This window comes from Sphaeramia orbicularis, chromosome 3 (assembly GCF_902148855.1).
Source record: "Sphaeramia orbicularis chromosome 3, fSphaOr1.1, whole genome shotgun sequence".
Taxonomy (NCBI): Eukaryota; Metazoa; Chordata; class Actinopteri; order Kurtiformes; family Apogonidae; genus Sphaeramia; species Sphaeramia orbicularis.
The window spans coordinates 8,250,773-8,274,167 of NC_043959.1; the positions used below are offsets into that span (position 1 = coordinate 8,250,773).

Below are 23,395 nucleotides of genomic sequence, written 5' to 3' on the forward strand. Positions count from 1 at the left end.
TACTGATAAAAAAATATATGGTAAGTTGAGAAAAACGATCACAATACATAAAAGATATGACAAACTCTGAAGCTGAAACTGCAGCACTGTGGTTCTGTTTATGTGTCAAATGTTCATTGTGGTTGGTTTCAGATGCTGCAGCTCTTTCATAATTCATAGTTTGAGTTCTGGTTTGTTCAGTATTAATTGTCAGACCTTGTAAATCCAAGCTGGACTGACTGTACATATCCTGACCAAGGAGCAGTAATCTACACCTGGCTTTTCTGCCTCCGTCCGTAATAATATACATTATATAGACTAAATGTTGTCTAAAATTAACATTTATTTGTAATATAGTATAGCAAACTATTACATGATCAAAAACCAATTAATTCTAGCAAAAACAAATGTCTCCGTTTTGAATGTCTGGGGTTGCCAGAAATTTGTGATGTTAACATGGGGTCACGAGCCAAAAAAGGTTGGGAACCCCTGCTCTAGACTCTGTTTTAGACTGATTTCTGCAGCACTATATAAATACAAAAATTAATAACCCACTACATTAATATGAAAATTATAAACCACTACATTATGATGCAGTTTGACCTACCCAGCAATAAACCGATGAACAAATAATTGTATCAGATGCTAGATTAGAATTGCACACTAGTTACTTAACTCCATTTCTACGTTTCCTAACTGTATAATTGTGAAGTTCTGCTTTTCTATACTTAACGCCATTAAAAAAGGCACGGTCTAATCATGTGATTAAATTTCCAGAAAATGATTTGCTCAGGTCCCTATTTTGTATATATTGCTCATGAGATGAGTAACACAGTTAAAAGCTGTATTTTTTTCATTCCTGACGCGCGTGACGTTGGCATTTGGACTTATCCCTTAAAGTCGGACATTGAGTCGAATCTCTTGTACGGAGTCACGCTTGACTGGTAACTTTAGGTGTGGTCAATAGCCGATATAAAGGCAGCAAAGAAAACGCCAAAATGTTTTTGCCAGCTCAAAATGTCAAGACTTACGATACAACAGAGAGAACGTGCCATTGGCATGTTACAAGCAGGTCTGAGCCGTGGTGAAGTCGATCGCCATCTGCGCTGACATCGCAGCACAATCAGTCGACTGAGCGATCAGATCCCTCAGGACAGGATCAGGAGACTTAGTTCCATTCATCGTCGCTGCACTGGTTGCTTGGAAGCCAGAGGTGTACACACCCAATATTGAATGATGGCACTTTTAATTTCTGAGTACCTGTATTCAGTGACTGAATAAATGTCTTAAGTTGATCACAATTTGTCCACAATTCGTTCTCTAATGACCAGTGCGTCCCTCTTTAATATGAAGGTAACCCCAAACCAATTAATTTAATATATCTCCAAATATACATATTATTCTGACCTGTGCATTTTTAATGGCGCTAAGTATATTCTGGTTTTCAGTTTTAATCCTAATACTTCTGGGTCTTCTGTGTTGAATCGTTTCTTATTATCTTCTTAGTCAGCTGAGCCACGTCCAAGATGACTTTCTGTCATGACAGACAATAAAGTTTGATTTACAACTTCTGAATTCCATGCACAGCCTGTGTTTATTAAGAGTATTCTGTGTGATAGCGCCACTAAAACTCAAATATAACTTCTGAATTCTTCTTCCGACTTTAACACATTAAAAGTGAAACCAGAAAAAACCACTAGTGAATGAGTCAAAGGGATGATTTAGTGACCTTTCCACAAACTTCCACTGGGTTTTACACACAGATGGTGCCTTTGAGGTGCCCCAGAGTTCTACATTTCAACACTGGAAGTTGTAAACATGACAAAAGTATTCATGTACTACTAAAAAAGAAAAAAAAAAGCATGTAACAGAGCCTTGGTTAAATATCGTAGGAGCTGCTCTGAGCTGCAGCTGATGACTGAAAAAAAAGGAAATCTGTGCCAGGAATTCACATGATGTTTCAATTAATGTGATTAGCCTAAAGATGCTGAATATAGTGGTTTTTATTTTACTTTTTTTTTTAGCTACTTCAAAAAAAAAAAAAAAAACCAAAGGGAAGAAACAAATCACACCACACAACATCAAAAATGTGCATGAGGGATAAAAATAGGAACATGCCATTTTCATTATTTCCAGACTGCTCTTAGTTTGAAAGGAGCACATTCTAAAAATGACAGTAAAAGTCACAAATGCTGTTTAAGATGAGACAAATGTGAACTGAAATCAAACAGAAGCTCTGTAGACTCCAGTTCTGTTCTGTTCTGACCCAGTTCTCACAGACTTTGAAAGTGGGTCGTCTGTCCACTCTGACCTGTCCAGTGGACACGGTCCCAGCGGCCCCTACAGAGCCCATCATTGACCGCTCACTGATGCAGCCATCGGCCCTCAAACGCAGACGGTCAGTGGGCCGCAGGGTCACAGTGACCGAGATCCACTTCAGCACATTCTGAACTCGGAGCCCAGAGGACAGCCGGCGTCTCTCATCTACCACAAAACCTGTCGGAAACATACCCACGCTGGCCTGCCAAAGCCAAATTGCTGCACTAATTATACTTGATGTGTGACTGAATTACCACGTTCCAGACCCGCGAGGGGAAGTTTGAGGCTTTAAAGACGCTGAGCCTTTCAGAAACGTATGCAAATAGTGAATTTACAGCTAAAGTCCAACATTTCCATGACGAAAAGGCTCTGACTTTAATTTATTTCTATAAATAAATGGTCTGTAATGAACATAAAAAAGCCCAACATACATTTATGGATAATAAGCGTGTCTTATTCCAGTTTGTGACTTCCACAACTGACATAAATCCAGTCATTGCAAGAACATCCATTATTTTACACAGGGTAGATACTAGTGTCTTATTTTATTTAGATTAGGACATGAGTCAGAGTAACAAGGACTAAGTCTGAAGAAATCCAAGTCAACCACGGGGGAAGGTTTTGTTGAGGGAAACACATTCAGTGATGGGGTCTGGGGGACATTCTGCACAATAAACAATATTTTCTGCAATTTGGTGAATTTTATGAAGCAATTTATGACTTTTTCCACATAAGTTTATAATACAAATAAATTTACTACTGGAAAGGAAAACACAAATTCAGACACTAGTTAATGGAGTAAACAGTGTTTTCATATAATGTGCATTGTATTCAAATATATATCCTAAAATAGCACTAACAATGTCTTAAAATCTTATAACATCTAAACCAAAGCTACAAAAAGCATCTAGACAGTTAATTCCTTTAAAACAGCAGTCAGCAACGCAATAAAGGAAAAGCATGACCCAGTTTAAAGGAATATATCAAATAAAATCTATAAATAAATATAAGGATGATGAAACTCAGTTTAATCCAAGTGAGTTTTTAAAAAAAGAAATATAGTTGTATTGTTTTGTGCTTTTCTGTTCTTTAAACAAATCCATTTATGTTGTGTGTAATGGGATATAAGTTTATACTTCTGCCACTCCTTTTCAAACATGGGAAGAAAACGAAATGTTAACGTGATATGCAAATGTTAAATATGTTGGGGAAAAAAAAAAAAAAAAAAATTCCATCTATCTAAATCTCGTACTGCACCAAAAAGTTTACAGTGACACATTCTATAATATTATTTACTTAACAGGTATATGGGTTTTTATAAGTAGTCTAAATATATTTCAGTTGATAGTTAGACGTCCAACCTTGTCAAATTAAAGCTGTGAGGGCTCGTATGAAGAAACCTGTCTGCTCTACCTTAAGACTAGTAAACAAACACACAAACAACACCTCTGACAGTTAAGTAAAAAACATTTACACTCCATAGTGACTCATAACATAACTGGTTTTGACAGTTTTAGCTTTGGTCATGTGGGACTAGTACGATCTGAGTGCCTCTGGTCATTTATAATAACTGTGGAGTTCATCTGTATCTTAATCCTGTATGAATCATCCATGTCTGTCATTTGTGAAGAACAACTCCTCCTGTGATAATATTAGTCTCATACAAAGACACGTCTCAGTGATTTGGAGTCCATCCACTGGTCTAGACTAGGACTTCAGAGGTTGTGGTAATTATCATAAATCGAAGTGTTTTGGTGCCAATCCAGGAGGCTCATTTTGAAGTATAGCATGGACAAAACCTTCAGAAGAACAGATAAAGAGACAGATGACAGTATATATACAGTTATACAGGGGTTGGACAAAATAATGGAAACACCTTCACCTCAAGATGATAATGCCCCAATCCATACAGCTAGAATTGTTAAAGAATGGCATGAGGAACATTCTAATGAAGTTGAGCATCTCGTATGGCCGGCACAGTCCCCAGACCTCAACATTATTGAGCATTTATGGTCAGTTTTAGAGATTCAAGTAAGACGTCGATTTCCACCGCCATCGTCTCTAAAAGAGTTGGAGGGTATTCTAACTGAAGAATGGCTTAAAATTCCTTTGGAAACAATTCACAAGTTGTATGAATCAATACCTCGGAGAACTGAGGCTGTAATTGCCACAAAAGGCGGACCTACACCATATTAAATTATATTTTGTTGATTTTTTAAGGTGTTTCCATTATTTTGTCCAACCCCTATATATACAGTTATCGGTAAGTGGTGACCTGTTCTAGTGAGCCCAAACATCATAACGTGGGAATCATTTCAATAAGCTTGAATAAAACCCAGACTTCCCTTATCCTGTGGGAATGCGTTACATGCAGCACAGATGTGAGGGTTTCATGTCCAAATCAGTGGAGGTCCACAGGTTATCCTAGTCTATGAATACCCACTCTGACCCCTCCTGGTTTTCAACCTGCCTGCACACTAAACCTCACTACACTGTGCGTCATGGTGTCTGTATCTGGTGAGGATAATTACATGTAACGTTATAGCAATCTGCAAAACAAAGGCCCTCAACCTCTTTCTTCTCCAATGCATTTAGTTCAACCTTCATTTCAATGAATCTGACACTGATGAAATCCTGAGGTACATTTATGGTTTTATCTGTTGTTAATGCATGCCGTTTTTCTGGGATGAAGCAGTATTAATGAAAACAAACATAGGAACGTACATTATTTTGGAATAAAATTTTATGTAAACTTTAATATTCTTTATAATACACCAGGTTAGACTGTTCTTTGAACTTTTTACTGCTTTATTTATCTGAGAATGTCTTTCATATGAAACAAAATAGCTATTATAACTGAAATATCCTAAACCAAATCAATGGTCAATTGAACTGAGCCAGAATTGAATCAGATTGTGAAATCTCTGGTGATACCCAGCCCTAGTCTCACCATTGGAAGAGGAAGTTCATTTTGTGAAATGGTAAAAACCTTCTGGATCAACATCAACTTGCATGACAGATGACGTGGTAGACATTCGAGTTTCCTGATACTCGATGCAAACAGGACATGAACACCGAGAGGTATCACTCTACCTGAGCAACACCTCAACCATGCACTGCCACGCGAGCAAACAACACACACTGCATGTTTCTAAAATTCACTAACATGTTTAAAGTGCTGTGAAGTTCAGTCATTGGTGTATATCATACAAGAGAGGCAACACACTTACACTGACATTTGTGGTGTATTGATTAGATTAAGACCATTTTATACATAAAGAAGAAGCAGTAAAATTACTCACAATACTGTCTGACACTTCTCACAACTCTGCATGATATTTTTGACAGAATGAAACTGAAGTTCCTGTCACATATGATCATGGGGTGGGTTAGAGTTCAGTAACTTTCAGAAACTGGCTACCAGGAACAGCAGTTACATAACCATCGAAACAAGACGCACTTAACCACACACGCATTTTCATCACTTCAGCACTTAAACAAATAGCACTAAACATCTGATGTACACCAAACAAATCCTAAAGGCATACAGGATGCACTTAGTCACAAGACTTGTTAAACAGAGACAGAACATTTGAATCACTATGAAACATATAGACCCCAAAGGGAAAAAAAGATAGAAAACAGCATAGATTCACAACTTCAGGTCAACAATAAATGTCTGTTTCCACATTTAATTTCCTCTTCATTTTAATTTTGTGTCATAAAACTCTTGCATCTGAAGACAAAAATAACCTCATTCAGATCACTGTGGGATGTGGTTTGACATAGTTGGGTTTGTTGACACATGCTTTACTATCCCAGGGATGAGACGAGTGGAAAAATGTCCATAAATTTGACAAGTTTGAGAATCTGGTCTTGCTGCATTTGTTCTCTTAAAAAAAACAAAAAAAACAAAAAAAAACATGCAGAATATATGACAGGTGTTTTCTCATGAACAACATCCAAACTAGAAACACTATGATCCTTAAAATCTGTAAAATTTTGCAAAGCTTCACTTCACAAAAACACACAAGGCCCACAAAAGAACATTCATATCGGAAGACATAATAACAAGCAGCTAGTGTTTTCATCAGTTGTAATAAACAAGCCTTTGCACTCGTCTGTCCCTCCTTGACTTCAACCTCCTCCTCCTCCTCCTCTTAAAGCCTCTTGTTGTACCAGGCACAACAACACACAGCTCAGTTGCGCTGAATGACGCAACAGAACTCAATGAAGATAGGAAGGAGATAAGAGCAGCAGTTTAACTGATCTGTTGGTGTTTAAACGACTATTTTTCATGCACATCAGAAAAAATGCTGCCAAACCGGCTCATGTTCTTTCAATCGATGAGGTGTATCGGAAATACATATACAGGTGACTGTCTCTGGGCGTTATTTAGCCGTTCCTTTGGTTTTTTACACAAAAGATTGAATTAAATGAACAAAAACACACTCATTTAGATCAAACTCAGGTGGTAAACTCCAAAAATAAAGGATTCAGTCCAAAGAGACCCTGTGGTGACCTTTGCTGAAACAAAAAGACAAAAAGATGCTGAATAGTTCAACTATTTTACTTACCTCTAATCACTGAATGAATGATGAACCTTTTAGAAATAAGATCAACACCTCACTGACACTTTAACCCTACTAACTGCATATTTTAGGGTCTTATTGAGTCCTGTTACAATTTTATATAATGAACATAATATAATTAAAATAATTAAACAGGAACAGGAAATCGTCTCCATCCAGCTTTAGAAAACAGGTACAGCTAAAAGAAATAATACAAGCCCTTGTAAAACCTGGGATCCTCCAGATATTTGCTAATTAATCCCTGAGACTGTAGCCACTTTTACACAGAGATCCCAGAAAAAAGGTTTGATGGTGATCCCACCCTTTTTCCACCATTGACTGATTTCCACAGCCAAAGGAGTAACACAGGTAAGACAGGCTGGACTTTCACACAGCGGACCTGCATTACGGAATCAAAGGGGCGGTGACGCAGTGCAGCGTATAGTGTGATGTACAACTTGTGCGTCAGAAATACCTTGTGCATTGCGGCGTTGCTAACCTCTCCAGAGTCTTTCACTGTTGTTGTTAGCATGGATAGAGACCTCCACCCAAAGTGACAACAGCTCACGGATCTCGTCGTCTCCCCAGTTCTACATCTTTCTGGTCACGTTGATATGTTTGTTTACTGTACACGGCCCACACTCATTTTTAAATCCCCCCCCGACACAGGGGTCTCATACACAATATGTCATCAAAATGCCACGCCTACGTTGCGGAATGAGAGGTGTTCCTTTTACATAGCGCTCTGGAATCATGATTCCACCTTTATCACGGCTCTGTTTCTACCTCCTGAGGCGTTACAGAGGTGGGACCAAATGATCCCACCATTTCATTTACACAGACGTCGTTCTGGAATAAAGGTGAAATATTCCCAGAACAAAAGTACTGTGGAAAAGGGGCTTGTGTTTCACAGGATTAGTAAAGTCTGGTTTTTACTAAAACTTACTGAATTATTCCTTGGTTTTGGTATCAAAGGACCGCTTACACGCTGCAGTTTTACAGATAGTAAAATGTTCCTTAATCTCATTATTTTATGAGATTTCACTTTTCTAAAACATTAAACTTCTTCCCTGAAAGAGCCTCCTGAATTTCCACATAAAACTTTCATTTATCATCACCAGCACAGTCTTCATTATCTTTGACCAGAAAACAAACTGAATAAATGTCTGGAAGAAGCAAAATCTTTCAAGTAAGTCCACATTACAGATGTTGAACTGCTCTGGATCTGTATTATCACAGGACCTCTGTCCTTTACTGAAATAAATTAGGTCATTTTCAGTGGACTTTGTACTTAACAAATTGCAAACATGACAGATTTACATGATACCCACGACCTCTGCAATTATTACAAATTACCAGAGATCCAGAGGTAGGACTGGTCCCATGTGAACAGGGTGATATAGTGTCATTATTTCCACATTACACTGTTTGACTGATGCTCCTTTAAAGACATCTTCTTGTTGCATCTCATTATTCTTCTCTGCTATGATCTCAGTATAGAACTAACACCACAGTGATTCAGTTAGATTTTGTACCTTGGTCCAATATTTCAGTAATGAGCTTTCACAGTTGTCATGTTCAGTTTAATTTACTGAAAGGAAAACAGAAATGAATAATCACAGCCTATGTTCCAAAATACAGGCCAGTACATGCCACTTTGAACATGCATGTGCATTAATTAAACTGTTTATGTATCACCAGTGACTCTTACCACATTGTTTGTATAAAAAATTGACAAAAGTAATGTTAATTTTAATTATCTGAATGATACTAATCAAGTCAAATGTCAACATTTATAGCCGTTGTCCTATGTACATAATATTACTCATCTTCGTTGAATTCTTGGTCCTGATTGTGTTCAGAGGACTGTCATACCTGTATAACAGACTTTAACTAAAACAACCTCAAAGGAAGTTGTAAAAAATTTACCTGCTCATTCATTTGTTAAGGGCTTGTAGTAAAATACTTATGTTTCATGCATACAATATGTCAATGACAACACAGTTAATGAGAAAATACAATGCTATTAATCAGTCATTTAACATTAACTTAAATATTTTGCATTAAATTCAGTTAAAAATGATTGTGGTTTATTCTTCTCGGTGCATATAAAATAAAGAAGCTTTATGATTAACACAGAGTTTGTTAGGCCATAGAAAAGCGTACAATCTGAATGAGTGTGTCAAACAGATGCATGTGCACAATTTTTAAATGTGAAAACTGCACTATAGTAAAACTGAGCTTAAAACACTCCAATCAAAAGTCTCACAATCTCCGGCAGTTCCATGTCCAGTCAGAGGATTAACACTGCATTTGGAACAGAGTGAATTGTGGGTAATTAATGGTTGAGTTACCTGTTCATAAGAGGTATACAGTATATGATGGGTTATAGTAGGGATGTCAAGCTCATTTTCTGTCAGGGGCCACATTACAGACCAGTAAAATAACAACATAGTAGCCTATAAATAATGACAACTCCAAATTTATCCCTTTGTTTCAGTGCAGAAAAATAACATTAAATTATTTAAAATATTTACAAACTACCCTTTCACCAAAAACATGTGAATAACCTGAAAAACTGAAATTTCTCATGAAAAATATATGCAATTTTAACAATACTATGCTGCAACTTATCATTTGTACATGTGCATTACAGATCACAGTGGATCTACAAAAGGCACAAAACATTCAGTAACAGGCAGAATATCGTTAAAATTGCACTTCATTTTCTTAAGATTTGTCAGGTTCTTCATATTTGATCAGGTTATTCACATGCTGTTGTTAAAGGATAGTTTGTAAATATAAATATTTCCATATTGCAATATTACTTTTTTCACATTAAACCAAGAGGAAAATGTGGAGTTATCATTATTTACAGGTTATTACGCAATTATTTTATTTGTGGCTGTATGTGGCTTCTGAACTAAAACGAGTTCGACATCCGTGACTGTTAAAATCTTCAGTGTCATTTTTGCACTTTGCAAATTCATTGGGCCACATGTTTGACACACCATCATCATAGCAAATTAAAACCCCTTATTACCCAACACTGCTCAGTACATATGCCCATCACAAAAACTCCAGTCTTCCTCATGTAATTCCTAAGTCACATGCTGCCTGTCACTGTGCACGATGAACAAAGTAATCCATCAGTAAACAAGCCAGAAACTTTCTGTTTTGTCTGGTTTTGTTTTTACGTTATGCCTCATTTCCATTTCCAATCACCCACCGACGACATTGGAGACAATTCCCTGAAAAACCCTTTCCCCTCAGAACTTCAACACATGTCTTTGTCTGCAGCGTCTTCATAAGCAGTTAACGTCATGCTCTGTTTAACGGCTTCACATTTAGTGAGGAAAACAAAAAGTGCTTACAAAGACACGCTGCCACGGAGACTCAACATAACAAATGACAGCAACAAATAGTCTATTAAAAGCTTAATGTGCAACATATTTGACTTGTAATATAGAACGGTTGGATATTTACAATTTATAGTTACTGATGATGCTGGAAACAAAGTCACAACAAGGGGACAATGTCTGCTGTGAGTTCAACCTGTCAGTTCTTTCATTTGACCACTTTAACCCTTAAATAAACTGTGTGTGTTTCTTGTGACTCCTGAAACTGCGGGGTTGACAGATTGTGACGTGCTGGTTGTGAAAACGTTCTCCATTCAGGGTTAGTGAGCGGTGTCAGTGCATCGGGTCCACATCACTTACACACTGTTTGACTCATGCAGAAATGTGCAGGAGGAGCGTGGGGGTAACAGCAACAACAAGAAACTCTTTTGTTTTAAGTAACCACGCTCATCCCCCGTTGTTCCTTCCAGAACTGTCCGCCATCTATTTGTGGACTACATTTAAATACCATATTAGGACAGAAGGAACAAACAAACCAGATGAATGTTTGTCAAAGCTGTCCATTTGTTGTCACATGACTTTAACCCCATAATTTGTCTGATTATTGGATTATTGGACTGACTGAGTGACGTAACCGTTTACACATAAAAAGGTCATGTCTGATTGGCTTCTTTGGATTTCAGTGGCTAACTAGGGCTGAGCAATATGGAAAAAAATCATATCACGATAATTTTTTTCGTATCAGATGATAGATTAGGGGTGTAAGAAAATATCGGTTCAGCAATATATCGTGATATTTCATTTCACAATAATGTATCGATATTAAAAAGTACTGCATCGATATTTTAGGTGTTCATTCAAATGCAGATATTGTGGAGGTTCTTTTTCGGTTTTCTTTTATGTTTATATTTTCTTTATTATTATTTACTTATTTACATTTATTAAATAATGTTAGTTCCTTTGTTGAGATTGCACAAAAATAATGTTATGATGTTAGTTATGAACTTTTAGAAAATGAACATTTGAGCAGGATCTTAAACTGTAATGTCTGTAAAACATAATTTAAGTTTTAACATAGGGATTTCACAGGATTTTGCGATATAGCAATAGATCCTGTTCTGATCAAATAAAAATGTCTTTAGTATTTGTGCATATTTCTGATGTAATTCATCAGTGAAATAATCATTAAAAAAAAGAAATAAACAAAAAAATTGCCTTTTTAACAGTATCATGATATATCATGATATATTGTATCATGATCCTAGTATGGTGATTTGTATCATAGTGCCAGATTCTTGCCAATACACACCCCTACAATAGATATGTATCATGATATAAATCAAATCACTATTTTTGTGAAGCTTAAATTTTCCATTACTGATAAGTTCACCAGATGGTTATTTTTGATTTAAATGTGATTTATTTTCTGTCAGAGGTTGAACATGACAGATGAACATTATACAACTGTTTCAGAGAAATACAACAGATACATATATTAAAACTAAACTAAAAGTCTGACCAGCAGGCAAAAGCTTTCAAGTCCAAATAAATAAAATCTTTATTCCAAAAAGGTTCGCGTGGAGAGGCCAGTGTTTGCGATCTTTGCATAGGCTACATGTATTTGTTTGGTACACCTCCGTATTGTATTAAAGGCCCCAAACCAGTGCAGCGTTACACCCCTACTTTTCAGTAACCCAGTTGCCCAAGTTCGCAGTCAAATTTTCACCCGAAAAAACACTCATTACCTCCCGCTGGAGCCCAAACATTAGTGTGTGTGTGCTGCGGCTGGCTCTTACGCTTGTGCTGTGTGCGTCAACCTAACTTGCCATTTTATTTTTACAGCAGACTGACACCTGTAAGGGCGAATCATGATGTTGAATATGTCGCTATTGTGAGCCTGGTTCCAAATGCATCACAAAAAGCAACATGACAGCTCCTGTGGCCGTTTTACACAGTGGGAGGAAACTGTCAGTATGCCACATCTTCACATCCAAGCTACTCTTGAGTGAATGTCTTATATTTGACCTTTGACCTGTTGGGTAAGTGGTTATGGTGCAAAGTCCCCAGTCTGACGGACCTTCAAACTTTTGTTCTCTTTTCACACATCCTCAAAACAGGTCAAAAGTATATGACACAACATTTAATAATCTCCAGACTGTGTTTGTGTGTTAAACTTATTTTAAGTTTCTTTCCTCCTTTTTCAGTTTTCATATAAATTTTCTTTATGTAGCTAAAAAAAATCTTTAATTCATGCTCTGGAAGTTTCATCCTGACTAACTACCAGTTCTCAGCTGCAGAGTCCACAAACACTCGAACACTTAACACCACACACTACTGGTCACAGCCCCACCATGTCGTCTCCCCACCCAACAACAACCCCACTTATACACACCCTTTCAACACCACACAGCCTCCCTCCCATCGCCCCTCTTGTCTCACTTTGAGTGGCCACCAAAACAATGGCAGCTTTCAGATGCAATTTTCTCTCCAGCAACAAAAGGGGAAACTCGACACACAGAGGGCCGCTGCATCCTTACATTTCCTCCGCACAATAAAGAGCCACGGCCGTTTGAAACATGCCCTTTTCTCATTGTCAGATTTGGTCTTCAGACACCTGACACGCCTTTTAGCTGATTTTCGGACGGTGTAAAGCTATCCTGACGTTCAGGGACGGTGGCGGCAGCTCCACACCTTCTGCACAATCACCAAAACAAAGAGAGGTACTGCCTAAGCTTGTCAGGAAGAGAACCACACCCTCCATAATTAATTCAACGTTTGACCACTGCATGGCAAAACCAGTTTGGGCTTCACACACAACAACTCTATTCCGACTCCATTGAAAAGGAGCAAGCTGTGCGGGTTGCCATGACAACGGGACAGCAGGAGAGGGGAGGTGTGGGAAAACGGAGTCACTCAAATCCTTTTATGGGGGGGTAAAAAAAAAAAAAAAAAAAAAAAAAAAATCGCACGGTTGTTTACACTCAAAATGAGGCGCTCACTCTGAAAGCATGAAGCATGTAAACAGTCCAGAGAGTCACCAAGTCATCGACTGCAACAGATAATGACAAGTGAAAAAGTCCCCACCTCTCCTCCTAGGTCAGTCTGCTGATAGAAATTCATTATTTTTAATATTTTGTAATAATTAAAATAGGAAAAATAAACCTGATGCATTTACTGGTCACCAAGATATTGAAGATTATAAGTAATTTTCTTCAAATAGTTATTTTTTTTAGATCATTTGGCCTGGAAATCCTGTCTACAAAAGAGTAAAAAAATGCACATCAATTTCTTGATGCCTAACATATAAAATAAAACAATTAATCACATCAGATGTCTTAAACCAAATGTAAAAAAAAAACAACTGAAAAACTGAATTTCTTGTGTGCTTTAACTTTGTTTTGTGCTGGGATCCAGTTGTTTATAGACATTATCCATCTCCATTTCCATGTCTAGTGTCTCAGTATTTTCCATCCATGCAAAGCCTTGGTAAAAATTAGCGAGTATTGTTTTAATCCATACAGCCCAAAAAAACCAAACAGTGAAAATGGTATATTCTCTCATTTGAGAACACAGAAGACCATTTCTCTCTCATTGGCTTAGTTAAAAGTGTGTATGACTTTCGTTACCAATTTTTCATCAAATCTGTAAAACCCGAGTCATAGCCTTAATATCATGAATCCGTAAGTCTTTCCATGATTACGCACCTGAATCTCTTCCCTCATGGTGAACAGTTTCGAAGTTGACTCCATCACAAGCCATTCATTTCTTTAAATACCAAGCCGGAAGGTCACTAAGGCATTTTCAGTAATTTATCGCAAAGTACATTGTGGGAATGGGAATTCCACGCAGCAGCAACAAACACGGAAACGGCTTCATTGCTTTTTGCTGCTGTGGTCGCGTGGAACTCCGAAAAGGCCCGAGTGACGGTTTGGTTTCGGTTTGGTATGTACACAAAGGACTGCTTCAGATGGAGTACACTTCAAAGTTGGTCACTGTGACGGAAGTGATTCAGATGAGTAATCCTGGAAAGACTAACAGATTGATGAAACATAAGGCTATGGCTCTGGTTTTACAGATTTGATGAAAAACTGGTAACGAAAGTCACACGCAGCTTTAAACAAAACAGAGACCTTTTACTGAACTCAAACTACAGATTCATTTACCTGAACTATCAATCCCTCAGCTTTAAAGTCATTTCACACACGTGAACCAACCTGACAAAGTGATCGGTAATGAAATGTGCCTTAGTTGCAGGTCTAGTCCTGTTAAACTATGAGTTTGTTGTCATGTTTCGTGGAAGTTATGAAACCTTAAAGCAACAGCAGAGGGATTTGGGGAAGACGAGCTGTGAGAAAAACTTGACCTTAGTCCATTATGTCATTTGTTATGGAAAAGAAATATGAGAAGCTCCAAACTTTTAGACCTGTAATTAGCTTCAGGGCATTTCCACTAAACAAGGGAAACAGGTTATGAATGAACGCAGCATTTTTAAAAGCCTTTCAGCTCATGTCTTGACTTTAGGTTGAACACAGGTCTAATTAGGGGAGTGAAATTTCATTGACAGACCAGAGAACTTTGTCGGGGACAGAAACATCACTGAAACACCTGAACGTCTCACCCACGGGACGGACCGCAATAGAATCTGGTACAGAGCTGACATCTGAAGGTGAACCGACTCCTCTTAAAGCTCCATCATTATGTCACCCTGAAGGCATCGTAGTCCAGTCATATGAGATGGAATGTGGTCGAGGTGTACGAATACACGGCAGATCTCAGATTTTATGCATGGGGTGTTTTGATGACAGTTATCACAAAACCTAAAACTAGAAGCACTCGGAGAGCGCAGACCTCCGCCAAGGCTGATCAGTGCCCCCCCCCCGTGGGCCCCCCCACCCCCGATCACCACCAAAATTTAATCATTTCTTCCTTATCCCATTTCCAACAAACCCTGAAAATTTCATCCAAATCTGTCCTTAACTTTTTGAGTTATGTTGCACACTAACGGACAGACAAACAAACAGACAGACAAACAAACAAACAAACCCTGGCAAAAACATAACCTCCTTGGCGGAGGTAATAATGTGCTCATGGTTTTACTAAATAATCACAGTATATTGAATTACCATCATTCCTGTATCATAATCAGTGTTTTGCAAGTTACTTCCAAACTGTAATCCATTACAGATTACTTGTTACAGTAATTTAAAAGTAATTCCTTACCTTATAAATGTTACTCTCAGAATTGTAATGTGTTACATGACTCCTATATTACTTTTGAGTTACATACAGACTCTCATCATAAATTGCACATGTGCAGTACAATTCTAACGACACTCAACTAGTCATAGAAAGGTTAGCTTACCTTGTCATTGCTAATCACAGGGATCATGCTAAGCGTCTGTAAAGTAGGGTTAGGATTAGTAATGAGCATACGTCCATGTGGACAATGTACTGTCTTCTGCCATCATCACCCATTGGCTGAACAACAGGAAATAGAACTTTCCTGTTGCATTTTTGATTCCTTAAGGTCTCACGGTTTTGCTGTTTTTTTTTTTTCTTCATTTGAAGAATTAAATTACGGGCAAAAAGCGTGTTGTAATGCAAGTGCTATTGAACATGTACCGAGTAAAATATTATTGGAAATTGATTCGTAATGCCTTACACTACTGCATTACAGCAAAAAGTAATCCATTACTGTAATGAATTACTTTTGTAACACGTTACTCCCAACACTGATCATAATACATTAACATATCGCCTGCTACAGTTGTGTGAATAAGTGCATGTATGATCTCTAGACTGATCTTGTGTCTTCAAGTTCCTACAGGGAGAAATTCAGGTTCACTATGACTATAAATATGAAAAACTGTGTTCACATCCTGTTGTGTCTGTGTTTCTAGTTGTGTCTGTGTGTCTACTTGTAACTTCCCACCCCCCAAACTATGATCTTTTCCTGTTTTTGCCAGTTAAACTAAACCTCAAACCTGCCATCAAGTCATTATCGGTTAAACTTGTGGCTGATGGTGGCTGATAGTTGGTGCAAGTACCGAGTACTGTGCAGGTACAAAAGGAAAGTAAATATTTGTGTTGCAAAGTCTTTCCTTTCACTATCTGAGAGTTATGGCTTTAAATACCCCCCTTACTACACAAAACAACCAACCTCCAAAGTGCAATTCATTTTCTTCTTCATATGCAGATGTTCCACCAAAGCAACAACCTGTGCTCAGCATTGCCCAAGAACTAATCAAGCAACATCCTAAGTTTTACCCCCGTTTCCAGTGGTGTAATCCAGGGTATACAGTGGTATACGGCATATACTTACTTATTTTTCAGTCAGTATTGTGTATACCCACTTCTAAATCTCCCTGATGTGCACCATTCAATAGTATCTGAGCCAAACTGCCCATGTTTTCCCCTAGGATGGTGAAGCCATGACCCGCCCTACTCTGCCTGTAATTGGCCAGTACTCACTGCCTTCACGGATTAGATTGGTTAACTTTAGGCATGAGGACTGATGAGCCAATCAGGGGCCGAGTAGGGCGGGTCATGCCCAGGAAAATATTGCTAATTCGGCGCCAGAGCCAGAGCTCTGCTTAGCACTGGCCACCTCTGGAACCTGACTGGACACCTCCTCAGGTTCCAGTGTCACCCAAGTTGATTGACAGGTCACTGCACATCTCATTGAAAGATCCACAATTATTGGAAATGCAAACAAGAAAGGCAGAACAAACGTCTTTCAAATGAGTGACACATATCAAGAGAACCTACTTCCATGGAATACATAATTCTGAGGTACGTTTTAAGGTGGTTTCAGAATGAGCCACTGTTTTAAACTACTGCACATATGACTGCACATTTAGAGAAGAGATGTTGTCACCAATAGTTAAACTGTGTGAGTAGGCTAACATTATGAAAGGCTAACGTTATGAAAAGGATAATGTTATAAAAGGCTAACATTAGCCTATGTTTGCCTCATGTTGAATACATTTACATTCATGCAGCTGCTTGTGTGACAGTAATAGCTACAAACTGCTCCTGATCAAGTCATGATAATTTTATAACAATGAGCAAATACTACTGATGGATTTTTGGGTAAACTAAACAGAGTAGTCTTACATGTCACTGTTTCTAAAGCAGCGTTTTTCTGGACTACTTTAAAAAAAAAAAAAAAAAAAAAAAAAGAAGAAGGGGCAAAAATTGAGAGTATACCCACTTCTCCAGGGACCACTACACCACTGCCCATTTCAGACCGACAGTGAAGGGTTCCTCTCATATCTACAGCACCGACTTGATGCCATCAAAATGTGGAAATAGACCTGTATATGCAGGACTAATCATGGGTTATGGTTAGTTTAATATTCAATTTATTGATTAATTATTTTGAGTTTAATGATCAATAGTTACCTTGTTTCTAATTAAATGAAAGATGATTAATGTGTCTTGGTTTCAGTTTTTTGGCTTTATTACTATATCAGCCATTAAAACTCCACTATCAGTCGACCTCTGCATCATGCAGTTCCTCCTGCTGCCTGAAGGGGTGATAATCCATCATCCTATCATCCATACATCGTTCTATCATCTCCTATATTAATACATTATATCACTAGAAAAGCTAACACTTACGCATGTTCTTTTCAACCTATTCTGCTATCCCTAGGATAGGCAATCTGCCTCTCAAACCCAAACTTTCTCTTTTAGTAACGTATCTATTCATTCATTCATTTGTTCATTTGTTTTTCTACCAAGTCCATCTGAAACTCTAATGCCCTTCATGGAAATATGTTGAAATATGCGGTTAATTTAGACAAGTCACAACTAATGTTTTTTTTTTTTTGTAATTGCTTGATAGTTCTAACGTAAACTATCCAAAGTACAAACAAAAATCACTTCATGTCACCAAAACAGTCCCTATGAATTATGGGTATGTATAATGGGTACTTTGGGAACCTCCACCATGTGTTTACAACATCAACTCCAGACACATCAAACCAAACAGAGGAGTCAATGTTCTCACAAGGCTTTCAGCGATGTATTCTGGTTCCTTGGACTCTTTCAGGGCAAAAAGAAACACATCCATTAAGTAAACTCCTCCTGACCAATCCAACCCTGAGTTTCGTCAGACGTGGAGGCTGGTTGAACTTATCTTACTGCAGATCTCCACTTGTTACATGAGTCTTGACAGAAAAGGCGTTCAGAATGCAGCCAAACTGGTATTGGGCTCATGTGTGCTGATTTGCAAAGGTGACTGAAAACATTCTGCTTCTTGTCTGACAATCATCCAAAACTTAACCGCCAACAGCTGCTAAGTTTGCCGCAGCAGTGATCCATTCAACAAAACCCGCCGGTCTGTTCCCGGTGTGTATGGAAAGGTAATTAAGGTCATGAGGAGAAGAGAAACGGAGCCTGCAGCTGAACTGATTTACAGCCTCACATGTTGAGGAAAAAGATGGAAGATGTGAGGGGGAGGAACCTGAAATGTTGGCAGAGCCGTGATGGCACTGTGAGCATAACACTGACCCACATACCCATCTGTAACACAGACCTGTCCTCATAAACACACTGCAGCCTCCACTGTAGTCCCGCAGAAGATGGCTGTTCTGCAGAACCAAGACTCTGAAATGGAACCAAACTGTCTTGTATTAAGCAATAAAAGTCTAACAATGGAGTACACATATCTTACTTGGCTAGATTTCTTTAAACTAGAATAAAAGTGGACTGAAAAGGCCATAACAGGGATCAAAGTCATGTCCCAGCTCTTTTTTTTTGTTCCCCATCAGAACCAGAATCATGATTATTGCCATGTAAGTAAACAGGGTTCACATTACTAGGAATTTTGCTTCAGTGGTTTGGTGCATACATGGAGTAGGTAAGAAGCATGCAGTAAAAAATAAAAAAACAAGTAAGACAGAGTTATAATGAATGGACTGTCAAATTTTGAAAAATACACAATATATGATATACGATGTGAACAAAACCAATGGGTTTGAGTGAGGTGTAATGGAACTGGTTATGATTCAGTGCAAATGGTGCAAGTAAAAGCAAGATAAAGTGCCAATGCAGTACATTTGGTGTTGCTGTTATTAAGAGTTCAGGAGTTCAACAGCAGAAGGGAAGAAGCTGTTCCTGTGGCGTGAGGTTCTGGTCTAAATGGATCACAACCTCCTGCCTGACGGAAGTGGTTTGAAGAGTATGGGACGTCACTTTGAACAAACATATGTCCGGGACTGAAAAATGTCTTTATCTGATTATATGAGATATTACACATTATGATCAGCTACTTATATGAGGATTGTGAATTTAAAAGATCACTTTACACGTAAAGTAACTAGTGACTTGTGGTTCAGATGATGAAGTGTCATTTAGTTTTGTGTGAAACGGTTCAGCGGATCGTATCTCATCTCCTGTCATATATGTCATTGAAATTAAAATGGATGTCACCTTGACATATTTCTCTTTTTTTTTTCTTTTTTTTTTAAAGTGGAAAAAGTATTAAAAGCATCTAGAATTACTACATGTCTGGTCGTGTTGAAGCTGCAGAGATGCCTTCAGTGACTAAGTAGCTTGTGGAGAGAGAAATGTACAGTAGGTTGATAGAAAGTGTGGGTGTATGGTCTTTCTACCTACATTTTATTCTTCTAAAATCTGACTTTCTTGACTTGCAAAATCATCCAGTAAATTAACAAATATATGTGTAAACGATGTGAAAACTGATTTCTCTCCTGTCATTGACTACTGAGGCTGCACCACTAACTGAATCATAGTATTAGTTCATGAAATTATAAAATAACGGATATGAATGAAATGTAAAAGTCCAGCCTGAAGAGGATTTAAGGATCTGTGTAAAACATGTAATGAAACATGCTACTGGTTTTTAAGTGTTATGTATCATATTATGCTAGTTTAAGTGGTAGATTTTTGAAAAAAAAAAAAAAAAAAAAATTTCAGAATGGGTAATCTGTGTATACAGTCATGTCTGAAAGTTTTGGCAGTGGCACAAATTGTTTTTTTTTCTTGAATGTGACTTATTTGCCAATAACAGCCTTGAAACATACTTGTTCTTCAGAAACATGGCAGAAGTAATCTTTAAAAAAAAAAAAAAAAAAAAAAAAAAAAAGAACTACAGCTGCCAAAAGTTTTTGCCATGATAAGATCACATTATCGCCCACAATATTTGCAATATGACATTTCCCCCCCAAACTGTGACGTAAGTTGCTTCCAACCATATTTAACAGATCTTTGAGAATGATATATTAAAATAGGTGAAAACCAGTACAGGTCTGGTTATGATGAAGCTGTAAAGACATCTTTACTGACTGTAGAGTCAAACTAATATGATGGAATCACCGCAGGCACTTTCAGTTTTTTTTTTTTTTTCACTATTTATGTATTTTCACAGTCTAATACTTCAACACTTTTACAGCAAACTTTCTTAAATGACAAATGTTTTATGTATAAATGATGGAATAAACTACCTGTCTCAAAGTGTGGAGATAATGGTTGTAATATAATGTTCTCTGATGTGAGGTCTATGTGGAAAACCTGGGACAGAACAATACTTTTCTATTAGAAGTAACAAAACCACAGTTGTGTTATTTAAGATGGACTCAGAGTAAATGTTCATTGTGGAAGATTCATGTGCTATTGTGTGACGTCATGAAGTTTATATTGGAGCTTGTTTTGCACTGAGAGCTGGTTGTTTTAGTGTTAGCTAATGTTGTACACAGTTACCACTGTAGAGGAGCAGAAGAGAGGAAATAAAGAGAGAAAGAACGTGTTTGTTTCCACATAAAAAATGACCTGAGTCATCTGCACAGATATCAGTATATGTAGGTTTTGTCATGGATATTGGCCAAAAAAACAGCCGTTAGCTCAGAAATGGAGTTGAATAATGTTGAAAACTGACCTCCTGACTCCAAAGATGAACTTTATGCTACTACATGTGCACACGCCAATCATACATAGTGAACACATTTAAGAAAAATCAACCTGCGGATGAGAAAACTTAGCTTGGCTGGATTTATAAAAACTAGATTATGCTGCACTTAAAAACAAGAAGAAAACGTTCAAATGAACCCGTGTCAAACTTGTTCCTCTGATAATACTGATCCTCTGCTGAAGAATTATGCAAACTTTTGTTTTAGTTTGTCCCTGATTAAATCTAGACCATTATTAGCTGAAAATGTTAATATTAGATTAGTATTCTGGTACAGAACACACTTGATGAGGTTATGTTTCCTCTTGAAAAAAAAAAAAAGGTTTGTTTTACTTTTTCCAAATTCTTGTTTTTCAGTGTGGGATCAAACTGGACTAGTATCAAACTTTTATTAAATGTCTGATAATGTCAGCCTGGAAGTCCTCAAGTTAAATTTCACTTCCTGTGGATGTTCTTTTCATTGGGTTTTAATGCTAAAATAAGTAGCTCTTCTTCAAAACAGACATTGCTGTGTTATTATCTGATTTTTCTCCAACTGACCCTGAAAATTAAAGTTTAATTAGAGCATTTTATTATTAGATGGCACACAACAGCAGCAGCTGTTATATATTATCATTTCATTTTCTATTTTCAACTAATTCTGGATAGCTTCTCTAAATTTCATATTTAAAGTGTTAGTAAACAGCCCTACAAATATACCTATTTATAAGTGTGTTCAACCCAAAGCAACGCATTAAAATACTTTGTGATTCAAGTCAAACCAAAAAATATTTAGTTTGTTATCAGGTTTAGCAAAGAAAACCAACAACAGTGATAAAACCATGCCAAATTCTGACATTTTCTCATTTAAACCTATTTTTAATACTAACTATTAAAACCTTCGTTGCCTTTGCTTTATGATGGATCAGTTGTTGCAGTTCTAGGTCAGCCAGTTCTGTGATAAACATCCAAGTCCAACGTCCTTTAAATGCCTTGTTTTGTCTTTCAACTGTCCAAACTCCAAAGATATTATTGTTTCAAACTGGAAAAGCAATAGATGAATGAATGCTCAATAACCCCACATGTTTGTTTTTTTTTTTTTTGACTGAATCACTGTTTCATCTCTGGTTTTCAAGCTGTTTCAGAGGCTTTAACTCCCTGGCAGGAATAAAAATGAAAGAGAAAACAGTGTTTTAAAAGGTCTGGGGCATAAAATAATGAGCCTATCAGAACAGACAGACAACTGAGTAAATACCAAAGTCCACCAGTCAGCTCAGTTCACACGTGTTTTCCATTCAACTGATAGACTCTAACTTTACTTTCTGTTTGCACTAAATCACCAACAACACAAACCTGTCTGAGCTTTGTCACATTTTTGGCTTTTCACCAATTTCATCCGCATTTTTCATCAAGTTCCACCCGGGTTTACTGAGACTACCTTTAACACCGCGTTACATTTGGCTCCAAAAACCCATATGTGGTCACTGTTTATAACAGAAAACACATTATATCAGGAGTAACAAGTGGTTTCATTGCGGTGTTGTGACATTCAGTGTAAATCATTTCCACAGACGCCACATCATCAGTCCTGTTTGGTTCAAACTGTTAAATAACTACTTCAGATGCTGCACTTTTACGCAAAGCTTTACGCAAAGAACCCAACACCGAGCGGATCAATATGAACCCGATCACCCTGGGAGCCACGCAGGAACTGGACCCTCGTGTCCCACCAAATAAAATTTAAAAAATGTTAGAAAGCGTTGTTTGCAGTTTCCTTCTGTGAAAACACAAACCGCTCATGCAGGAAGCACACTTTCTGTTACTTACGTGTTTGTTTCTTCGCGCTGAAGTGCGGAGTAAAGTTCGGCGTCGGAGCGGAGCGGAGCGGTGCTGTGTGTGCGCACTGTGCGGACTGGGGCTCGGACTGAGACTCTGACCTCCTCCTCGACTAAACGGGACAACAAAGCATCAGCAGCAGCAGCAGTAGTGGTGGTGGTGGTAGTGGGTCTGTGGATGCGCTCTGCTCCTGTCCTGTCCCCACCATGTGGCAGATATGGGAATTAACCAGTCAAACAGCCTCCTTTAACCCATAAATCCCCGCGGCGCTGCGCTTTAAGCGACAACAGAGGATTAAAAACAGGCTGTCTGCAACGGATTTGAACACATGGAGGGAAACAAAGAGTAAATATAGAGGAGGCAGAAAAATGAATGAACTAAACCCATAAAGACCCAAACATCCACAGGTGACCAAAAGA

The 23,395-nt window shown here is 37.8% G+C and overlaps 1 protein-coding gene across 2 annotated transcripts in view; it reads right to left on the reverse strand.

The window, feature by feature from the left end:
- Positions 1-23,163, reverse strand: part of LOC115414115 (CD82 antigen-like) — a 63,569-nt gene extending 40,406 nt beyond the window's left edge. The window contains exon 1 of one of the 2 annotated variants that reach the window (XM_030127332.1): positions 22,968-23,163. The gene's annotated coding sequence lies outside the window, so the exon portion shown is untranslated. The remainder of the gene's footprint in view (positions 1-22,967) is intronic. The other variant, XM_030127340.1, reaches the window with a different exon arrangement.
- Positions 23,164-23,395: the final 232 nt, after the last annotated feature.